The 24106-nt window shown below is 34.0% G+C and overlaps 1 long non-coding RNA gene across 7 annotated transcripts in view; it reads left to right on the top strand.

Moving 5' to 3' along the window:
• Positions 1-6530: 6530 nt before the first annotated feature.
• LOC107843532 overlaps positions 6531-24106 on the top strand; it is a 43528-nt gene continuing 25952 nt past the window's right edge. For 4 of the 7 annotated variants that reach the window (XR_007054920.1, XR_007054922.1, XR_007054921.1 and 1 more), the window contains exons 1-3: positions 6531-6738; positions 18158-18220; positions 20579-20636. This is a non-coding gene — a long non-coding RNA (uncharacterized LOC107843532). Of the gene's footprint in view, positions 6739-7792; positions 7851-14050; positions 14114-18157; positions 18221-20578; positions 20637-24106 lie in introns of all 7 variants that reach the window. The other 3 variants (XR_001666425.2, XR_001666427.2, XR_001666426.2) reach the window with 3 other exon arrangements.

The following is a 24106-nucleotide window of genomic DNA, read 5'->3' on the forward strand; positions in this document are numbered from 1 at the left end:
AATGAACTTATCAACCTTAATGAGGACGTCTTCAATGATTCTTTGGGTTGCACCCTGGTTCTATCTTCTATTTGGAGCACCACAGAACATAGCCTTGGATTCCCCAAACTAATATTGAACACCGACAGGGTCTTCAAGTTTATGCTTACCCCTAAGTCACTCAAAGCATGGACCGCATAATTATCACCAATTTGTATAAGAAGGGTGAAAATCCCTAGGTACTTTAGCTTCTTTGGAATCTTTCTCATCACAACTGAACTACACTTCTTAGTAAGTGCCACCATCTTGATGTTATTCAGCTTTGTGTTACTGGTTACCACATCCTTTAAGTACTTAGCATGCTTAGGCATGCCCTACATAGCATCTAACAATGGGAAGTAAATGTAAAGTTCTCTGAATGTGTCAAATAACTTCTTAAAACATGTATTCTCCTTAGCTTTTTTAAGCTTCTGTGAGAATGGTGGTGGTGATATCACTTGTAGTTGCCTTTGATTTTGGGTACTTAAACTTCCCTAATTTTTTAGATTCTCTAGTTTTCACTTGTTTCTTCTCTGCCTGCTGTGGGACTAACTCTGTTTGCACCTCCTGATTTTTCTTAGATAGTCTGTCAATCAAGTCTTTACCACTCCTCAAAGTGATTGCTATCACCTACTTCAGATTCTTTATGTCACTTAGAAAACCACTTTGAGGTCTGGTATTTTCTGCCTGATCTAGCTTCCCCAACTATGTCTCTTAGTTATTCTGAGCAAATTATTGATTCTTAATCTTTATATCCATTTTTTCTTGAGTGTACATGATCTTCTTTAAGGTCTCTTCAATATTACTGGCCTAGATATTTTGCTACTGCTAATATCGCTAATTCTAAACCTAATTGTAGCCTCATGCATAGTTGGGATGACTCTGCCATTTATGGTTGTAGGCAGTGCCATAATTTTCTTTTGTACATTGCCCATGAAGTCTACCAACTCTGGAATTGCTCCACATGATTATGTAGAGTGACCACTAAGACTACTAATCTCACACAAAGGCAAGGTCTGCTGGATTGCATTTACCTGAGCCTGAGGTTATTCCACACCCAAATTGCTGAACTATGTAATCATTTGGTTTTGTGAGGCTGACAATTGAGTGACCACAACTGTGACATTATATACTTTAATCATCTCGGTAGCCTTTTTCACTATAATTTTGGACATATCACCCTGCCATTTGAGATTGCCTTATGCAATTTGGTTCAGCAAAGTATAGCTCATCCTATGTTTTCTCTAAAGGTTGACCACCTATAGCTGAATCTAACAAAATATTTATTTTATGGTCAAGAGATTCAACAAAAGTATGGGCCAATACCTCATTCGTTTATTGATTATGCAGAAATCCTTGAGTAGAGATTTGAACCTCTCCCAAGCATGATATAAGTTTTCATCTGGCTTATGATTAAAACTCAGTATCTCACTTCTCAACCTTGTAGTCTTTCTAATGGGAAGAATTGATGAGGAACTTCTTTGTCAGATCATCCTATGTTGTGATGGAATTTGAAGTCACTTCTTTAAACTGTTTCTTCATATTTCCAAAAATAAGAAGGGAAAGAGAGTGAGCCTCACGTAGTTTGTGGAGACTTTAGTAGGAATGAAGGTGTTACTTAACTTCAAGAAATTTTGCAAATGGACCTGTAGATCCTTATATAACAAGCTTGTGAATTTCCCACTGCTGTGAAATAGTTACACTATGTTCTATTTGAGATAAAATCTACCTCCAGGTTTTGGTGTATGGATGGCGGAGGTAACATTGGTTGTGAGTGGGATTTCCATTTTGTGTACTATCTTGTGGGCTAGTTTATCTACATCTATTCGTGTAAGAATAACTTCTTTCTGTTGAATTTGAGGTATACAATAAAGTAGTACTACTTCTCTCTTCAATTGGTGTAAGCGTCGCTCTGGTTCAAGATATGGGTCAATGAAATCCATTTCCTATGTGAGCTTACTTAAGTTTCAAACCTGTACCTACAAATTCATAAGCTAAGATCAAGGTTTTAGGACTTAATAAACCAAATAGAAAAACTAAAAGTAAGACAGTTGCTAATATTCAAGTCCCTAGTAACAACGTCAAAATCATGCGTCCTAGTGCACACGCAAGTGTACATGGTATCCAAAGTAGTAAAATGGCCTTTAAAATTCAAGCATCGATCCCATAGGGACTTTTATATATAAATAATATAATTCTAGTATTACTATGAGGATTAAACAAGTGCAAGAGTAACCAATAACATTTGAGACTTAAGAACTTTAAGTAACTATAACCAATGCGATAATACAAAGTGTTGGAGAAAATACTGGGGAAGAATCTATGTTCAAGATCCTACTTTTCTATACAATTTCATTGGTTTAGTTAATTACCTTGGTTGTTGATCCACGGGGTTGATAACATGACTATGGTCTTCCGAGCCCTTAATCGTCTATCTAATTTAGCCTCACAACTATATCACTAAGCGGGGATGTGAGAACAAAGTTAAATGCATTTATATTTTATCCTATATCTAAACCAAATAGGATGAAAGGTATATTTCTATCCTAACTGCAAATCCTAAAATAAGCATCATCAAGTGAATTTCAATCCCCTAAAGTCATCCAAGGTGTTTACATCAAGTCCTAAGTGTCCTATTTATAGAGGGAGCCAACTAGCCCAATTTGAAAATAAGGGCGTAACACACCAATGGAAATCTGCAATTAGGGGAGTTGCACAACCTTATCATGGATTATCACTATTTTATAACATATTGTTTTGTGTTCAAGGGTGTGGCATGCACTTATCTTAGATGATAGAGGGTGTGGCATGCTCTAGTGCTCAAGAATTCCAGATTTTGTCAATGTTTGCTCCATTCATTTGGCTTTGAGTTTCTCACTTCGTGGTTGGTTTTCCATCACTGTTAGACCATTTTTTTATCTATAATATCACTCTTAACATCCCATATGTCCTTTTATCACATAAATAAACCATGAATTGAAGCTTAAAACACAATAAATTCCAACAAGATCAACTAGAACAACACATATCTTAAGCTATTAGCACTAGTTTTCTTATCTAAACTCTAAGCGACCGTTTTAATTCCAAACTTGTTTTAAACACAACTTAAAAATTATAAGCAATTATTTTAATACTTTGATGCTCAATTATATGAATAACAACTCACTACGCAAACAAGAAGTCCTCAAAACTTGGCTAAACAAACGTAGATTATGACACTTAGGTGCTAAATCCACCTAAGATTAGTTTATCTGCTTACTTGTTATAGATGTTGGTTCCCTAAATTGATCGGGTTTATGATTATTCAATCTATGATTTGTTTAAACCTTTGCATACTTTGGTCTAAATTGTAAATAAATAAAATTCTTCGTAATTGTATATCTATTTATGTATTTGAGACATGATTAGTATATTATTATGGATTCCTGGTTTGTTAACTTGGTTGATGTCGGTAGTCAGTTTATTAACTTGAGATGTTCCTTAATTGATGTGTATTTGATTAAGCTTAGGGTTTGTTGAAAAGGCTAAGTGTTCTTAATAGGTACAAGTCACTTAAAGTGTGTTTATGATCATTGATCTACTAGTTGTTATTGTTAAGATTGGGTACACGATCGTTGTTGTTTCACTACTTAATTTCTCATAAGTTTAAATGAATCCCTAAATTCTAGGGAGCTAATGCATGACCAGAATACCAAAACAAAGTTAAAAAATATTAGGAAGTTAATACTTGTAGTCAAAGCTCAGTTGTAAAGTTTTGTGTACTCTTATTTAGCCTAGGCTGAAGATTCAAAGATTGGTGCATTGGAAAATGGAGTTACGTACATTAAGTAATACATGAATTATAGACTCAGGGGAGTTAAACTATCACATTATATGTGTATTATTTATCTTGAATTTCTATAATATATGAAATGTGTTTTAATCTTGGTCGGTCTATGATGCCTACCAATACGAGTTATTTGTACTGATTCTACCCTTGTTATAACCTTTTTAGAGTATAGTCTGGTTACTTGATTAGTTGATGTTTCTCAAGTGACGTGGATAGTGATATCTAGTAGCTCCTACTTTTTTCATTACTATGGTGGGAGTTATGTCTTTTGTGTTATCATTTACTTATAAGAAGCTTATGTACCTGTTTAGACTACTTGCTTGGGATAAAAGTTTTTCAATTGTATTTAAAGTTTTATGAACTTGATGTCATAAATAAAGTATTTTATTATTTCTTATTAACTTCCACATATATTTTAAATGGGTGGTAAGGGTTTTTCTATCTAGGTGCATTAGAGTAAGTTCCCACATGATTTAGATAGTTGGATTGTGATAATTAGTATCAGAGCCTAGGTTACCAGTCTCTCAGTACAAGAGAAAATATCAAGTAGAATCTTATGTATTTGTATTTTGACGTCTACATCTAATCTTTGAGAAGCTATAAGGCATTCTATGAAATTGTTACACTTCTGTCTCTCCTTTTGTATGATTTATGTGCTTGCTTGTATGAGTTAAGTCCAATTGGTATCTCTAAAATTCAATTGGTATGTCAATGAGATAAAGAGATATCATTTGACTCCATTTGGAATTACACAAGGAAAATTAGAATTGAGAAGGTTTCAATTGGTATTTGGCCATTGAAGCGATGTAAATTTAAGGATAATTGGCTAATGGTTATCCATAATGCGCAAAAAGAATAATAAAAAGGGCTTGTTTAGTGATGAAACTTTAGAATAACACTTATATGTATTGGCATTGCTTGAATGATGGTAAATATATAAAATGTGATTGTTAAATTGCTATGAAATTCATGGTTGGCAAATGGTCATAACTTGATTATATATTGCTGGTTAAAGAAAATTATTTGCTATGTGGTTTAGATGAAAATCTATATTCTAAATTTTTGGCATGTTCTTATCATTGATAAAATTAATAAGGGAAAAAGATGGCCTATGACTGTGGAAACTCTTGCTTCAGGACAGTCAGAATTTGGTTGAAGACCATAGGAAAAAGAGCTATTGTGGCATAATAACGGGATTTGTTGTTACGAAAGTTTTCTTGTTGTAATTCATAATTGTTATTTAAAGTAATGTGATTTTTGTTGTTGATTATTGGATCCATGAGTGATCTGGCCTATTAACATAATTAGAAGGTGTAATTTCTATCGATGCTTATTTAAGAAATAATTGAGTCAAGGTGAAGCTTATTATTGTTAGTTATGTTCTTGATGAATTGTCGGTCATAACTTATTCTTTCTTGTTTGTTAACTTGTTATTAGATGTATTTATGAATAGAAATATGCCTCTCATTATTGTATGATAATACTAGATTAGTGTTGCTCCTTGAGTAGTTGAGGTTTGTTGAGTTGGTAATTTAACTAGTCGTAAGCTAGTTGTGAGGCTAAACAATTATATATTGTTCCTAGGTGATAACTCAAAAAATGGTTGCTAATAAATAATTATTATTGAGGGTCGAATAAACTAATGAGAGTTGTGGTTGAGAATTTATTAGTTAATGAAAGCATGGTGTAGTGTTTGGTGATGATGTGCTCAAGATTTAAATATTGACCACGATCCACGATATGACTCTTGACTCAGGATCACGTATTTTGAGAAATATTTTTTCTTGGAAAAACACAAAAGTATTTTTCTTCATACCAAACACACCCTAAGATGAGAAAAGGAAATAAATGCTTGTTTTTTTAAAACAAAGCTAAAAGAACAACAATATAAAGAAATATAGCAAACAAGAAATATAGAGAGACAAGAGAGGAAAGTATTCTTATTTCTTCCAACTATCAAAGTTTCTCAAGTCTTTCAAGTGTATACAATATGAACCCCTATTTATAGTGTTATATAGAGGATACAAAAGGTTGTCAAAAACATGACATTAACCATGACGATCAAGGTGAAGGTTATGCAGATGTAAGACTCCCAGAATGAGAGTTATGAAAGGAGAAGGTTATCTTTATAATGGATGAAAGTAATGGAAATAAGTTGTGGGAGTAAATTTCTAGAGTAGTGGATAACCACACTTATTAGTTTTACAACACTGCCCATTAAATGTCCATAGATGATGTGCCTCATTAAAATCTTAATAAGAAAAACCCTGTGGGAAAAAATCTTAGTGAAGAATAACAGGTACACAAATCTTTGAGTATACATTTCTTGATGCCTCACTAAAAACATGGTAGGAAAATCAAGTGGAACAAAACTGTAATGACCTGAATTTGTGAGTTTCTATTTTTATGTATTTTGACCATTTTCCCTTCTCTGTAGTTTCTACATATTAATTTTGAGATTTGGAGATGATTATCAAGATTCCCAAGGCTTTCAGGATGGCTTTGGTAAGTTTAAGGTTATTTTGAGGCTTTAAGAGCCAATAATTGACTTCGATAACATTTATTGATATAATAGCCCAAATTATAATTAGTGAGTAATTATAATTGAAAAAGGAAAAAAAATATAAAGGAATGAAATTATGGGTTAAAACCCATATTAAATAGGAAAGGGAAAGGGGAAAGAAAGAAAAAAGGGCCCAGGGCCCATCTCCCACCTTAACTATAAAAGGAGATGGTTAAAGGGCTAATTCCTATCTCATTCATATGGCAGCATAACTGCCAGCAACATATCGTGTAAGCCAGCGAAAGAAAACAAAATTTTCAATCTCCAATTATTTTTTTAAAGCAAGACAAGCTCAAGGGTTTGATCAGGAGATTCTTTCGAGTTTAAGGTAAATTCATTCCTACATCTTTATCATGATTTTCTGTCTTGATAACTTATTTTGGGTATTGAAATTTAGTTTCTAAAGATAAGAATTATGGATTGTAAGGGTTGTTTTGGATACAAAGTTTGATAAATTAGAAGTTATCATAAAATCTTGAAGGTTGGGTAGTCTAATTTTATCATAGAATTAGCCTAAATAAGAGAACTAACTCGAGATTGATATGATATGATTTTAGGTTCTATCGAAGGGAGACCTATCAATTATTTTAGGTGACAAGTTTGGTATCCTGGAAATTATTTTGTGATTAGTAATCTTACCATAATTTGTGTTTATTAACTTGCATATATTATACTTGATTTTGATGAAATAATGAGTTATGAAATGCTTTGAAATTGTATGTGGGATAAGTCCTTTACTTGATATGATGTTAAAATTGTTATTTGAGATATGATGTTATTAATGTGAATATTCTTCACTTACATGAGAAATATGTATTTTGACATGTGTTTTTATTCAAGTTTACATGTAACATAATTTAATATGAACTTTAAATGATATGTTTTATTCTGAAAAATGCTTTCATATGAATATCCTATTATTACAAAGAATTTATAAATGGGATTAGACCTTGATTTGAATCCCGTAGCTAACGATGAGATCGTTGGACCTGGTGCTCCTTGTATTTACTGATGACTTTTATAGCCCTCGCTAGTGGGAAGGTAGAACTAGCATACTATTATTGATATGATATTTGACTCCTTTATGAGGGGTCCACTATTATGGGCTATTCTTGATGAAGAAGAATGCCACACTGATTACATGATTCATTCTTGAAAACCTCCCAAATATCTAATATTTGATATGATACGATGCTTTTTGAGTTTATTACTGAACTATTGGTTCACTTGTCTTGTATGAAGTAATGATATTGTTTATCATTACAGTTTCCTGAAAGAGCATTATTTTATGATATTTTATGACTTGTCCCTATTAAAACTGTTGTGGTTAAGTATTATTACTCACTGAGCTAGCGTCCTACTCCTCGCTATTATTTTTACAGAGAACGCAGGTGACAGTGAGTATTTTGTAAGCTAGAGGATTCGAGTGGCATATACCTGGTGAGCCCCGAATTTGTTCGTGTGGGCAAGCCTTATTTATTTTTATGTTCATCTTCTTGAAACTCTTAGTTTTCTCCATAGTTATGTCTTTAGAGTTTCGAGTATTCTTTTATTATTTAGACTTGTGTAGTACTCGACTTCCTCTCATTTTTTAAGATGGATTTCATATTGTTATAGGTGGTATTGGTATGTTGTTGTTGATTTTGGTGAATGTCTGTGATGTTGGGTTGTTATGTTGTGGATTTGAGACAGAAAATTTTCTTGTTAGGCTCAAAAAAGGGGAAACTCTGCCTGATTTTCTGTAGAATTCTGATGAGGCTTGCTTTGGAGTCCTAACTTCCTTAGCGTCGGTCATGATCCTATTTTGGATCATGACAAAGTTGGTATCAAAGCACCTAGGTTAATTCTCTGACTATGGAGCACATGGTAGTAGTAGAATCTTAATTATGGTTATGTTACCGGGCATTTCTATAATCGTTATTCTGCGAGAGCGTGATAGGATATGTCTGTCCTTCTTTCTTATTCCTCCTTATGTGTGCAACTGATAGAGTCAACTAGGTGAATATAACTTTGTTTATCTTTCTATCATATGTCTAGAACTTAGACCATCTAATAACAAGGCTAGTTCAATAGTTCAGAAGGTATCAAGGGCTGCCGTTGTGAACGCTCGTCTCCGTAATTAAGGGGAATAAATTATAGTTAGAAAGGCCAATAAAGAGGTTGTTATGCTACTGTGTTGGATTTTCATACTCATGTGATAGGTAAAAGATCTATTTTCGAGAAAGAGTACTACTCTGCCCTTTTAGTAGGAAGAGAGTGTTACTATTAAGACATTTATCTTCCCATAACGAGTAAGGGAGATTAATGGACATAGAGCTAGGCAGCAAATAGGGCCCAAGACAACTTCAGGCACCTACAAAGATTTTGGTCTACCTGAAAAGATGTATCCTTGAGAGTTTCTAAAGGAAAAAAAACTTCAGGGTTCGTTGGTTCAAATAGTGAAAAGATCCTTAAAAGATTTTTGGTAAAGATGCATCAATGAAATACTCAAAAATTTTGGATCCATGGGATGATCCAGTGAGAGGTATATAGATCTAATGCCATACAGAGTAGAGGTCATGACCACTGACCAGCATAATGTATGATATTGTATTGTAAATAAGGTTGAATCAAGCAACACCATTTACTTGGAGAAAAAAGTTCACTAAGGTGTTATTGATGATTTCCTTTCTGAAAGTTAAGCGTGAGCCTCCTAGGTGTTTATGAAATTGATTTAGATTATAGAAGTACCAATGTGTGTCACTAGATCAGTTGGCTAGATACGGGACATTTCAAGCTTAGAGCGTTGCAAAAGGAAAGGTTAACTGTTTGAACGAGACAACAACCTCTTACACAAAAGACTTTGACCAATTTTTTGGACAATTCTACTTGCCCAAAGGATTTGAAACATGGATATGGTAAACACGCAACCAACGATTAACCCAAGAAGGTCAAAAGTAGAAAATTTTTTAATGCAAATATAATACTAGCCGATGCGTTAGAATTCAAGGACATCTTAAGCTATTAAGGTATCATTTTGGCATTAGCAGGTCTATGAATGACTCCCTATTAGTTTAACATGGGTATAAAGAACTATGGGCATAAAGTTTGTCAGATTCTAACTAAGAGAAGGGATATCCTAAACAATCAGATTTTAATTAACTAGATGTAGTCAATTCTAATATGACAACAGATGGAGATGGGATATATATTTCTACGAAATGTTCGCTTGCCAGTGAAGATAGTTGTGGAGATACCCAATGAACCTATTGTTAGTCCAAAAAAAAGAAAAAAGACAGGAGAATTACTAAGACGAGTAAGTTTATATCCATTATAAGGACTTGCCAGTTATATATTAAAAAAAAGAAGCATTTTGTGAATATAGTAAAGGATTAAGAGACCAAACACTCAAATTTGAAAGGTATAATTAGTGAGATAATTTGGTTAATATGCTTCATGTAGACAGACTTTCCTCAACTACAACCTATAAAAGAAATAGATTTGGGTATTGATATAATAACGAACGCATAACCCATGACGATATCTCCATATCCTACAATACTTGTGGAGTTAAGAGAGATAAGGAAATAATCGTTGAATCTACTGGGAATCACTTTGTAGGAGAACCACTTGTATCACCATGGGATATTTATGTTTGTGAAAAAGAAAAATAGAATGGGTCTTTGAGATGGTGCATTGACTCAGATAGTTGAGCAAGGTAACAATACCTGATAAGTACCCATTATTTGATAAAGATGACATGTTTGATCAATTGAATGGAGCCTCCCACTTCTAACGATGATTTTCAGTTTAGCTATCATCATCTTAAAACTACAGAAGACTATATTCTAAAACAGCCTTCAGAAACTTAGTAGATGCATTTTTGAGTCCCTTTTGATGTCTTTCGAACTAAACTCCAACTATGTTTATGGGATAATGAATAAGAAGTTCAAGTTGTTTCAAAAAAAGTTATTATGGTGTTTATTGATGATGTTATGGAATGTTCTCAACGCCAGGAAGAACATGTGGATGAATTAAGGATCATATTGTAAATGTTGTGGAACCATCAACTTTATGAAAAGTTCTCTAAACGCAAATTCCAGCTATACTAAATGACATTGCTTATGCATATCGCATCTAAGAATAATATTTTAATGGATACAAAGAAAGTAGGAGCAATTCAAAAATGGCCAAGGTCCATTACTCCTACATAGAGTCACTACTTTTGGGCTTCGCAGACTAGTAAAAACGTTTCATATGGGATTTCTTCAGAATAGTAGAGCCATTGATAAGGAAAAAAATTAGTGGACGGAGGAAAGTGAGCAGAACTTTCAGATTTTTTTTAAAAAAGTAAGTTTCTCACTACACAATATTATTCTAACAATCAAAATTAGAGAGATTCACAGTGTCCTTGGTGTTTTGAGATGGGGATTAGGATTTTTTGTAACGTGCTTGTATGATGACTAATAACTACAGTGATATTAGATGTGAAGATTGGAGACATTACTTATATGAGAAAATCTATGATATTTACATCAACCACAAGAATTTTGTGTACAAATTTTTAGCGGAGAGATTCGAATCCTTGGAAACACCTATATATGTAATCACTTAACAGTATGATTTTCCTATTTTATATTATTTGAAAAGGGTCAATATGGTGACTGATACACACGAGAAATTCCTAGGTAGTTGGTATATTTAGTTCCTGCAAAAAGGCTTTCAGCTAAAGATATGCGCAGACTAGAAGTGCAAATATTTGATTTAGCCCAAAAAATTCGGGGACACCGTTGACTTGTATTAAAGTTAAATATTTTTAGGACGAACACATAAGGATATCAATATGATAATGTGAGGTTATGCAAATAATGAGATGATGTCCTAACTAGTAAGAGTAATGATATGATTGTTGGTAGGGACGACATTCTCCGGCTAGATAGCCAATTATGTTTATAGATGGAGATGGATTGAAATGGGTTATTTCTTAAGGAAGCCCACACTCCAAATATACTATAAACTTCGAATTCACCAAAATATACAGTGACTTGAAGCAAATTGTATGGATATGAAGTATGAAGAAAAAAATTATTTTATTTCTGTTTGTTTGGATAGTAAATTTGGAGTAAAGACCTGCTAGCCTACTAAAATTGCTCGGATTCCGAAGGGAAAAAGGGTAAGGGTTGCTATGGAATTTGTGATAGAGCTACCCGAGACTGTAAGCTACATAGAATGACTTTCAACTTCTGCACCCTTCATGTTGGCTATACTATATGTAATACGAGAGGCATTAACAAATGTACGTGAATATACTTCATATGATTTCATGGTGTTCCAGTGACCATCACCTTTGATAGAAAATCAAGTTCCACTTTACACTTCCAGAAATCTTTCCTAGAAGCATTGTGAATATGGTTCGAACTTAGTATTGGATTTCTTCAGCAGACAAAAAGAGAGTCTAGGCTTACTATATAGAACTTAAGGGCATGAAATTTTGTATTTTTGATTTTTGGAGGTAATTAGAAGGTGTACTTACTTCTCGCTAAGCACTCATACAACAACTTTCAATAAATATTCAGATGGCTCCATATGAGGCATTGTAAAGTTGTAATACCCCATATTTTCCTAGCTTAGATTAACCCTCAGGATATGGGTTATCCTTAATAAAAAATTTTAAATACTCAGTAATTTTAAGATTAGAGCCTGCCATTGCATAGGAAATTCAATTAGCTTTCCAACAATATAAAATTTGCCTAAATCTGACAATCGGGTAAGAAGTTATGGCGATTTTAAATTTTAGTCGCTAAACATCGTCATTAAAGGCCAGTAGTGCGTCGCGGGGAGTGTCAAAATAAAAATTGTCAGTTTCAATTGTTGCTCCGTGATATTGGTGCATCGCTCCATAAACCCAGATTATAATTGTCAATTTTCAGTATACCAACACGATTCCATCATGTCGTGGTGCACTTCCAGTTTACAAACAAAGTGGCAACGTGATACCACCGCATTACGCCACCATGAAATTTTTTAGTTGTCATTTTTCAGTGACACGGTGCGTACGCTAGGGCTCCAGATCAGGAAAATTTCATAAAAAATTAAAGTTTCGCCCAGGAGTAAAATAGTCTTTTCCAATGTATTTAATCCACCCAGATGTGGGATTTAATCCCTAAAAATGTATTTAGGTCATTATTAACTCACTTTTCCCCAATTTAAGACATTCTCCCTCAAAGATAGAAAACCCTAGCCCCCAAGTTTCAAAAGCAATCTCAAGAATCCCTCCAAGAGACTTCAGGAACTTCAAGAATTTAGATTTCTAGGTGTGTTAGATGTTCATTCATGGATCCTTACCTACCATGGAGTCCAAGAATCCCTTTTCCAAATACAAGATTTATGATTTATGATTTCCATGTTAGAATTAAATTGAATTCATGTTCATAATATTGTTTGAGTTTTAATCCATGATTTAGATTACAAGTTTCAAGATAATTATTGGTATTCATGATAAACTCTTTAATTTGCAAGTTGATTGTTATAGCTATGTTAACCCTAAGTGTTTATTATTTAATGAACCAAGCATGCTTCCCATGTGTTTGAATAATTGTTTATGAGAATGAAATAATTTCATTATAGCATGCTAACATGTATTCCCCATTCATGTACAAGTTAATGCATTACAAGTGTTAGATGAAATATCTCTATGAAGGAATTATGATTAAGTGAACATTGTTATGTTATTCAAGATTATGCTTTGGTTTAGTTTTCACGCTATCAGGTCCTGGGGGTAGTTAATACCCGACAATTTAGCTGTTTACCTAGAGCCAATGTCAGTTACAGAATAGTATCAATCATGTCATGATCAGTAGTATCCTCAGTCTGTTACAGAACTTAGTAGAACTCACTTAGTTATAAAACTTAGGAAAACTCAATAATCTCAGTATCAATCCAGTCCAGTTCAGCATACTCAGTTCAGTGTCTTTCAGTTGGGAGTAGAAACTAGCGCCGAGCAAGTATAGAGGTGATGACCTTTCCCATCAGGCAGGCAGAGTTGTTAGTAGCAGTCTCACACTACAGAACTATATAGCTAGCGTAGGATGTGAAGATTCACCCATCAGATTAAGGCTTGGCTACCTCCCAGGGGTCACCCATCAAATTAGGCTTGACTTTCTGTTCAGGGTCACTTGTCAGATAGGCTTGCCCACAATAGTGTATTTACCCGTGGAACGGTACTAGCACCCTTCCAACTGGGTTACAGGTTGGACCCCACTCAACTTACTCAGGGGTATGTCGGTTAAGTGAGGAGTCCCACAGTTTTAGTTTCAGTCTCAGTCTTCAGAATATAACTTAGTTTATTTTTATTGAATTAGGATTGTCAGATACAGTTACTCAGTTATCAGTAATTCAGATTATTAGTGATCTCAGATTATTTGTATATTTAGTTATCAGTTATCAGATTTAGTTCCAGTATACTCAGTTACAGTATGCACAGTATGTTCAGTAGTTACAGATCCTCTATGTATTCTAATCCAGCTCTTGCATATTATTTAATCAGTTATTGTTCATATATATGAACCCTCGCATTCAACCTTACCTTATTTAGCGTACTATTATATTTCCATGTACTGATCGCATACTCATTTCTTGTGCTATGATGTTTCATATCATAGGTTTAGACGTGCTGGTTCCTAACTGCACTTAGCCAAATTCAGCCAGCAGTAGCAGATTTAGCAGTGAGTCCTCATCTATCGAGGATATGCTTTTTTCCAGTACTTCAGCTTAGCAGTATGTTAGTATATGGAGTTAGTTGGGGGTTTATCCCATTAACTCCACTTTCAGATAGATTCAGTTAGAGACTTTTCAGATTAGATTTTTCAAATTATATTTTAGATTCTGATGTTATATTTTATCACTATTTTAGATGTTTTGAACCTTATGGCATTTCAGCCCATTATTCTGCATTTATTTTTGTATTATTGTTCAGTGCTCATAGTAGATATCATTCATGGGTTAGTTTATGGTCTTTCGGGGTCGTAAGCACCGTGTGACGACTAGGGGTTGTCTCAAGTCATTACAAACTTGATATCAGAGCCTAAGGTTCAACAATGTCCTAGGGAGTCTGAAAAGTCGCATCGCATAGAGTCTTGTGCATGGGTGTGTAGCGCGCCACACTTATGGATAGAAGGCTATGAGATATTTTAGGAAAAAGTTTCCCTTCTTTCATGTCTCAGATCATAATATAGAAAGTTTTTCTAAGAAAGTTATACAGATTCTCATCTTGCTCTATTCTTGCCAGCCCTGTTTTATTTTTAAGGTAACCAAAACAATCAAGATCGATCAATCCTTACAGATAGAGATTTCTCAGGCAGTTCCTTACAAATAGTTATGGGATTTTATGCAAGCTTGAAAGTATCCCATCAGTGCCCTTATATCATGATCCCTCCTCAAAATCCTATGATAACATATGACCTAGAGTTAAAAGTAAGGACCTAAGAGTTTAGCAGCAGTAAAATGGGGAGATTATTATCTGAATTTAAGCAAATTATATTTCGTGGGGCTATTCGTATGAAAGTTGAATTAGTAAGATTGAAACAGTGTATGCAAGAACTTAAGTTTGTTGATTTGAAATATATGTTGTGGATGTGATACTTGCAGGCTATGATGAAAGTAGTATGGTTATTAAAGATTTGCAGATATCCAGTTATGTGTTAGAATCTAAGTTTGAATCTTTGAAGATTGAGATAGTAGAAAGAAGAGTGAGAATTCTAAGATTTATCGGTGTTGATGTTGATATATGATGATTGTTGGGGTTATAGAAAGCTAAGAATTTTGTATCAAAAGAAAGTACTAGCAGTGGACCTAACATTTTCAAGATTAGTCCTTTAAGATAAGTTTAGTGTTTATGTGTATTATTGTATCTCAGACTTTAGAGTAAAGTGGTGACAGTCCAGTTTAGAGTCATTGATGAAGTGGTTCACAGACTTAGAATAATGGCTTTAAGTTAAGGGGGAGATGGTAGAACAAGTAACTAAGTTAGGCTTGCAGATCTTAGTGGTGATGTTAGTACTGTCAGTACTCATTCCTTACATGTCAGCTCTATGATCGTAGATCATATTCGTGCACATTATCGAAAACCATGCATGCTTACAATTCCTAGTATAAGGAGTTCCAGTTCACTCTGTAGTATGAATCAGGTTCCATAAGTTTAGAAATTCCAAACTCAGGTCATGCAGTTCATGACGTACGTATTCATATTTCCCAGTATGCTCAGTTCTCATGACTCATGTTACACTCTTAATGGTTTGTGAACTTCAGTTTATGTCATAAGTTCCTCAGGACTCAGTAGTATGTCGAATTCATTTAGTCGTCCTTAAGTTAGATGGTGTCTCGTACACCATTACAGTCTTTATTAGACCTACTCAGTCCCATATATAGTACCGTTACAAACTTGGTATCTGTTACCATGTCATATCATTCTCATGTCAGTCATGTATTTCATGAATCAATTTTAGCCATGTAATCATGCATTAGATATGCATGTTCAGTAAGTAAGATCAGTCTATCAGACCAGTCATGTAATCATGCTTTAGTTGTGCATGTCTAGTTTAGTACGTAAACTCAGTCTGTCTGTACTCTCTCAGCTTAATTAGCCACATTTAAGGATGAATATTTCCAACGGGGAGATATTGTAATACCCTGTATTTCTCTAGCCTAGATTAACCCTCAATACATAGGTTATCCTAAATAAAAATTTTAAAATACTCAGTAATTTTCATATTAGAGCCTGCCATTGCATAGGAAATTCAATTAGATTTCCAACGATATAAAATTTACCTAAATCCGACAATCGGGTAAGAATTTATGGTGATTTTAAATTTCAGTTATTAAACATCATCATTAAGGCTAGTAGTGCATCGCGGGGTGTGTCAAAATAGCAATAATCAATTTCCAGTTTTGCTCCACGGTATTGGTGCATCGTGCTATAGACCCAGTTCACAATTGTCATTTTCCAGTGTACCAACGCGATTCCACCGCATCTTTGAGCACTTCCAGTTCATAAATAATATGGCAATGTGATACCACCGCATTGCACCACCATGTAATTTCTCAGTTGTCATTTTGCAGTGACACGACGTGATAGCACCGCATCATGCCAGGGGTCTAGATTGGGAAAATTTCACAAAAAATTAAGGTTGCACCCAGGGGTAAAATAGTCTTTTCCCATGTATTTAATCCGCCCAGATGTGGGATTTAATCCTTAAAAATACATTTAGGTCATTATTAACTCACTTTTTCCCAATTTAAGATATTCTCTCTCAAAGATAGAAAACCCTAGCACCCAAGTTTCAAAAGCAATCTCAAGAATCCCTCCAAAAGTCTTCAAGAACTACAAGAATTTAGATTTCCAGGTATGTTAGATGTTCATTCATGGATCCTTACCTTCCATGGAGCCCAAGAATCCCTTTCCAAAATACAAGATTTATGATTTATGATTTTTGTACTTGAATTAGATTAAATTCATGTTCATGATGTTGTTTGAGTTTTAATCCATGATTTAGATTACAAGTTCCAAGAATTTATTTCAGTATATGTTAAATTACATGGTATTCATGATAAACCCTTCAATTTGTAAGTTGAATGTTGTAACCATGTTAACCCTAAGTGTTTATGATTTAATAAGCCAAGCATGCTTCCCATGTGTTTGAATAATTATTTATGAGATTGAAATAATGCTATTATAGCATGGTAACATGTATTCCCCATTCATGTACAAGTTAATGCATTACAAGTGTTTGATGAAATGTCTCTATGAAGGAATTATGATTAAGTGAACATTGTTATGTTATTCAAGATTATGCTTTGGTTTACTTTTCATGCTATCGAGTCCTGGGGGTAGATAATACCTGACAATTTAGCTGTTTACCTAGAGCCAATGTCAGTTACAGAATAGTATCAATCATGTCATGATCAGTAGTATCCTCAGTCTGTTATAGAACTTAGTAGGACTCACTTAGTTATAAAACTTAGGAAAACTCAATAATCTCAGTATCAGTCCAGTCCAGTTCAGCATACTCAGTTCAGTGTCTTTCAGTTGGGAGTAGAAACTAGCGCCGAGCAAGTATTGAGGTGATGACTTTTCCCGTCAGGAAGACAAAGTTGTTAGTAGTATTCTCACACTATAGAACTATGTAGCTAGCGTAGGATGTGAGGAGTCACCTATTAGATTAAGGCTTGGCTACCTCCCAAGGGTCACCCATTAGATTAGGCTTAACTTTCTATTCAGGTTCACCTATCAGATAGACTTGACCACAGTAGTGTCTTTACCCATGCAATAATACTGACACCCTTCCAACTGGGATTACAGGTTGGACCCTACTCAACTTACTCAGGCGCATGTTAGTTAAGTGAGAACTCCCATAGTTTTAGTTTCAGTCTCAGTCTTTAGAATATAACTCAGTTCAGTTCTACAAAATCAGGACTGTCAGATACAGTAACTCAGTTATCAGTAATTCAGATTATCAGTAATCTTAGATTATCAGTATATTCAATTATCAATTATTAGATTCAGTTCTAGTATACTTAGTTACAGTATGCACAGTATGTTCAGTAGTTACAGATCCTCCATGTATGCTAATCTAGCTCTTGTATATCATTTAGTTAGTTATTGTTCATACATATGAACCTTTGCATTCAACCTTACCTTATTTAGCGTACTATTATATTTCCATGTACTGATCGCATACTCACTTCTTATGCTATGATGTTTCATATCATAGGTTTAGACGTGTTGGTTCCTAACTGCACTTAGCCAAATTCAGCCAGCAGGAGCAGATTTAGCAGTGAGTCCTCATCTATCAAGGATATGCTTTTTTTCAGTACTTCAGCTTAGCAGTATGTTAGTATATGGAGTTAGTTGAGGGATTATACCATCAACTCCACTTTCAGACAGATTTAGTTAGAGGCTTTTTAGATGATTTTTTAGACAGTATTTCAGATTTTGATATTATATTTTATCACTATTTTAGATGCTTTGAACCTTATGGCATTTCAGCCTATTATTCTATATTTATTTCTGTATTATTGTTTAGTGCTCATAGAAGATATCATTCATGGGTTAGCTTGTGGTCCTTCAGGGTTGTAAGTACCGTGTGACGACTAGAGGGTAGTCTCAGGTCGTTACAATAGTAGGCGATGCCATTTCTTTATTAAATAATCTTTATCTGGTGAGTCTAAGAATTAGGTCTAGACCATATATATAAATAATTATTGATAAGGTTCAGTTTTCAGACAAATTGCTCATAGCTCAAAGTAGACAAAAGTCTTATATGAATAGGAAAAAAATAGACTTTGAATTCAATGTTAGAGATTAATTGTTCTTAGGAGTCTCTCCTATCGAGAAGTGATGTGATTCAGAAAAAGAGGTAAATTAAGTCCGAGATATATAGGACCAAATGAGACACTTGATCGAGTAGGAGACGTAGCATATCATTTGGAAATCTCTCTTGAGATGTCATTCATCTATCCTGTATTTCATGTCTCTATGCTAAGTGTATATTAGATTCTTCTCGCGTGCTCGAAGCACCGACCTTGCAACTTGATTAAACCTTAACCTATGAGGGAGAACCAGTGACTATTATTGATAGACAAGTAATAAGGTTACATTTAAAAGAGTTTGCATCCGTGAAGGTCTTATAGAAGAGCCATGCCACTAATGAAGCTATGTGGGAGTCAAAAAAAAGATATGAGAGTCAAGTACCCTTACTTGTTTCAGTCTTCAGGTATAAAATTACTCTAAATTCGTGGACTGAATTTCTTAAGGTGGAGAAAATGTAATACCCCAAATTATAATTAGTGAGTAATTATAATTGAAAAAGAAAAAAATATAAAGGAATGAAATTATGGGTTAAAACTAATATTAAATAAGAAAGGGAAAGGGGAAAGAAAGGAAAAAGGGCCTAGGACCATCTCCCACCTTGACTATAGAAGGAGATGGTTAAAGGGCTAATGACCATCTCATTCATATGGCAACATAACTGCCAGCAACATATCGTGCAAGCCAGCAAAAAAAAGAAAATTTTCAATCTCCAATTAGTTTTTTAAAGCAAGACAAGCTTAAGGGTTCGATCGGGAGATTCTTTCGGGTTTAAAGTAAATTCGTTCCTACATCTTTATCGTGATTTTTAGTCTTGATAATTTATTTTGGGTATTGAAATTTAGTTTCTAAAGACAAGAATTATGGACCGTAAGGGTTGTTTTGGATACAAAGTTTGATAAATTAGAAGTTATCATGAAACCTTGAAGGTTGGGTAGTCTAATTTTATCATAGAATTAGCCTAAACAAGAGAATTAACTCGAGATTGATATGATATGATTTTAGATTCAATCGAAGAGAGTCCTATTAATTGTTTGAGGTGACAAGTTTGGTATTTCAGAAATTGTACTGTGAGTAGTAATCTTACCATAATTTGTGTTTATTAACTTGCATATTTTATACTTTATTTTGATGAAATAATGAGTTATGAAATGCTTTGAAATTGCATGCGGACAAGTCCTTTACTTGATATAATGTTGAAATTGTTATTTGAGATATGATGTTATTAATGTGAATATTCTTCACTTACATGAGAAATATGTATTTTGACATGTGTTTTTATTCAAGTTTACATGTAACATGATTTGATATGAACTTTAAATGATATGTACTATTCTAAAAAATGATTTCGTATGAATATCCTATTATTTACAAATAATTTATAAATGGGAGTAGACCTTGATTTGAATCCCGTAGCTAATAACGGGATCGTTAAACCTGGCGCACCTTGTATTTACTGATGACTTTTACAACCCTTTCTAGTGGGAGGTAGAACTAACATACTGTTATTGATATTATATTTGACTCCTTTATGAGGGGTCCACTGTTACAGGGCTATTCTTGATGAAGGAGAATGCCACACTGATTACATGATTCATTCTTGAAAACCTCCCAAATATTTAATATTTGATATGATACGATGCTTTTTGAGTTTATTACTGAACTATTGGTTCACTTGGCTTACATGAACAATTATATTGTTTATCATGTTTCCTGAAAGAGCATTATTTCATGATGTTTTATGACTTGTCCTCATTAAAATGGTTGTGGTTAAGTTTTATTCCTTGCTGAGATGGCGTCTCACTCCTTGCTATTATTTTTACAGAGAACGTAGGTGACGATGAGGATTTTGTTAGCTAGAGGATTCAAGTGATATATTTATGGTGAGCCCCGCATTTGTTCGCATAGGCAAAGCTTATTTATTTTTATGTTCATCTTCTTGAAACTCTTAGTTTGCTTCATAGTTAAGTCTTTCGAGTTTTGAGTATTCTTTTATTATTTAGACTTGTGGAGTATTCGACTTCCTCTCATTTTTGGATATGGATTTTTTATTGTTATTGGTGGTGTTAGTACGTTGTTGTTGATTTTGGTGAATGGTTGTGATGTTGGGTTGTTATGTTGTGGATTTGAGACAGGGAATTTTCTTGTTAGGCTCAAAAACAGGGAAAACTCTACCCAATTTTCTGTAGAATTTTGATGAGCCTTGCTTTGGAGTCCTAACCTCCTTAGCGCCGATCATGATCCTATTTTGGGTCCTAACAATTGATCAGTGTGTTGGATGAAAAATGAATTGTACAGTCTAGAATATCTAATTTGGGTTAGAAGTGGGTTTAGGTTGGTTTGGATTGAAGGCTATTATAACTCATTTCAACCTTTTGTTTTGAAAGTAGTACTAATGGGTTCCAAGGGTTAATTTGTTGAAAACAAATTATTTTTTAAAAATCCAACACTGCCATTGAGGCCAGAATATTGAAAATAGTCTAGTATCATATATGGTTTATTTTTTGTTAAAACTCATACAAATCTTGAGGGTTCGATTGGAATAATTAGAAACTTGACAAAAATCAACAACTGTTGATATCTGGTGCAAACTAGATATTCCTTCATATTCGAGAAGGAGTATGTTGTTCCTCATTGCAATCGTAATGGAGCCCATGATTGTGATAGGTTAAGGGGTACGAGTCGGGTCGAGCTCTGCTTTGTAAACACGATAAGTCTACCGCTAACCCAAAGTTCCAAAATCATAGACCTTTGCAAACGCAAATCCTAGGTCACGATCTCGAAGGCTGATAAGTTTGTTGATCAAAATTTAGCCCTTGCGATTGCAAGTTCGAATCCACGATCACAAGGTATTGTTACTAAATAGTATATAAGGACCATTTTCACATTTTCCCTCAATTTTTGGACCGTTGAGCTTTGGGTTTAGGCGATTCTTTAGGATTTCTTCATCATTTGAGCATAGGTAAGCTTCAAAACTTTATTTCCATTATTTTCATTTATTATAACATTAAAAATATCTCTAAATCATGATTTCAAAATAAGAACTTAGGTATTTTAATGATAAGGTTTAAAACGGGGTTTGATTTGGACCTCGTTTTAAATACATTTCTGTGTGGATTTTCTCCTATAGATTCCTATAACCTCAGGGAATGTGTTTTAAAATAAAAGTTGTGTTTTACCTCTTTTGATTTGAACTCATTTTTGACCCATTTTGGATCCGACCCAAATATGGCTAATATGGGTATCATTAGCTTTTTTAATGCATAGATATCATATTTAAATGTAATAGTTGATACATAGGTAGTTCTCGAGGGAGAATATATATGTTGAAGCACTTTAGATTTGAGATTTCATCATTTTAAGGTAGGTTACGACTTAACTTCTTTCAAATTGAGTTGGGTAGTTAATAAATAAGTAAAGCATGCTATGGGTTGGTGTAAATAACTATGAGATTTATATTTTGAGATTATTTTATTATTGTGTGCCTATGTGGGGGATTATATTCTATTGTGGTTAGTTTGTTATATCTGATATTGGGAGATGCCCATGTGGGGGCTTTTTTTTACATCATTTGACTAATCTATGCATTTGAATGCCTTTATTATATATATGATGCCTCGGGGGGCTTATTTTGCTAATATAGTCCTTATTTAAGCATTGATTGCCTTTTCCATGATAATAACACCTGAGTTAGTGGTTGATATGACATTAATGATGTCTTTCATGCATATTTATTCTGATGGTGCCTAACTGGAGTTGATGATCACGGATTGTGGATATATTGAGTTGATTTCTGGGTTCACTTATATATACACATGTTGTATGGATTGGATATCCTTATATTGAGTTGATTGTAAGCATTACATACTCATTCTATGCATATACATTCATGAGATATGGGTACTATAGAGAAACACTATTTTTTTAAAAAGAGATACTTTTTATGAAAATCATCCTGGTGAGAACGATCTAGAAAGGTGAGATAAGATTGAGATTAAGATGTAAAATACAGTACATGGGTTGCTAAACCCCCATGTGTAACTACTTTAATTTTGATGATTTACGTAAAATATGTTTTTTGTGTGATATGACTATTTTACCCCTCTCCAAGGTTGTTTTGTGGTATTTTTGAGGTGTGGAGATAATTGACATGGTTCCCAAGGCATTTCAATGTGATTTATGTGGAATTGTGGTTTTTGGTAATTTGAAAAACCTTATAGTTGACTTCGGTCAACAAATATTGATATGTGTGTTGGATGGCAGAATAGACTACGCCAATAGATCTGGAACATAAATTTTAAATTGGTAACGTGGTTGGCGTGGTTTTATGACTTATATATATATATTTCAACCCTCAGTTTGAAAAGTTGTGAAATTGGATTTTGGGGGTCAAATTTGTAAAAATGATGTTATTTTAAAAATATAATATTGTCATTGAGTTAGGAGCATCAAAATTGATAGGTTAGCATATTTTGCTTGCGTTCATAGGGTCCTAAATAAATCTAAAGGGTTCTGCAAAAACTTGGAACTTTTAAGTCTTCAGCTGGTGCTGGTGTACCTGCATTCGCGAGTGGCTGGTTGCGTATGCAACACAACAGGTCATGTGCAAGTGTCGCATATCTGATATCTTAGATGCGACCAGGAGTCTTGCATATGCAATGTTAGTGTCGCAATTGCGAAACTCGCCAATAGGCTAGGTATCGCGTACGTCATCCAGTGGTCGCATATGCGATGCCTGGGGCCTTTAAATACCCATGTTTTGTCATTTTTCACCATTTTTGAGACTTGGAGCTTAGGTTTCATGATTTTGAGCAATTTATTCAACTTTTATTCTTGGGTAAGCTCCATAACACCTATTTCAACTACGTTTCTTCAATTTCATCACTTAATTCTTTTTTAAACGCGGATAAAAAGGTGGATTTTGCGGATTTGGGCTCGGAAGGCCTAAAAATTTATTTCTTAAATCTAAACTTATTTTCAAACTATTTTTACTTAGGTGAGTTTCTAATCATATAATTATCACTTTTCTCCCGATTTCATCTTCAATTCAACTTCAATTCTTAATTTTAAAAAGGAATTTTGAGGATTTTTTTGGTAAAGCTTAAACATGATTTTATTTTGATTTGGACCTCATTTTAAAATTATTTTTGTTTATTTTTTTAGCTATAGACTCCTACAAATATGGGGAACATGTTTCAAAAATAATAATTATGCTTTTGTCCTTCTTTTTCAAAACCCTGTTTCGACTCTCGTTTTGACCCCAACTTAAAATAGGCAATATGGATATTGTTGGCTTTCTTTTGATGCATAGATTCTATATTTCCATGTTTTAATTGATTTGAGCCCATTCGTG

This window comes from Capsicum annuum, chromosome 4, assembly GCF_002878395.1.
Source record: "Capsicum annuum cultivar UCD-10X-F1 chromosome 4, UCD10Xv1.1, whole genome shotgun sequence".
Classification (NCBI taxonomy): Eukaryota; Viridiplantae; Streptophyta; class Magnoliopsida; order Solanales; family Solanaceae; genus Capsicum; species Capsicum annuum.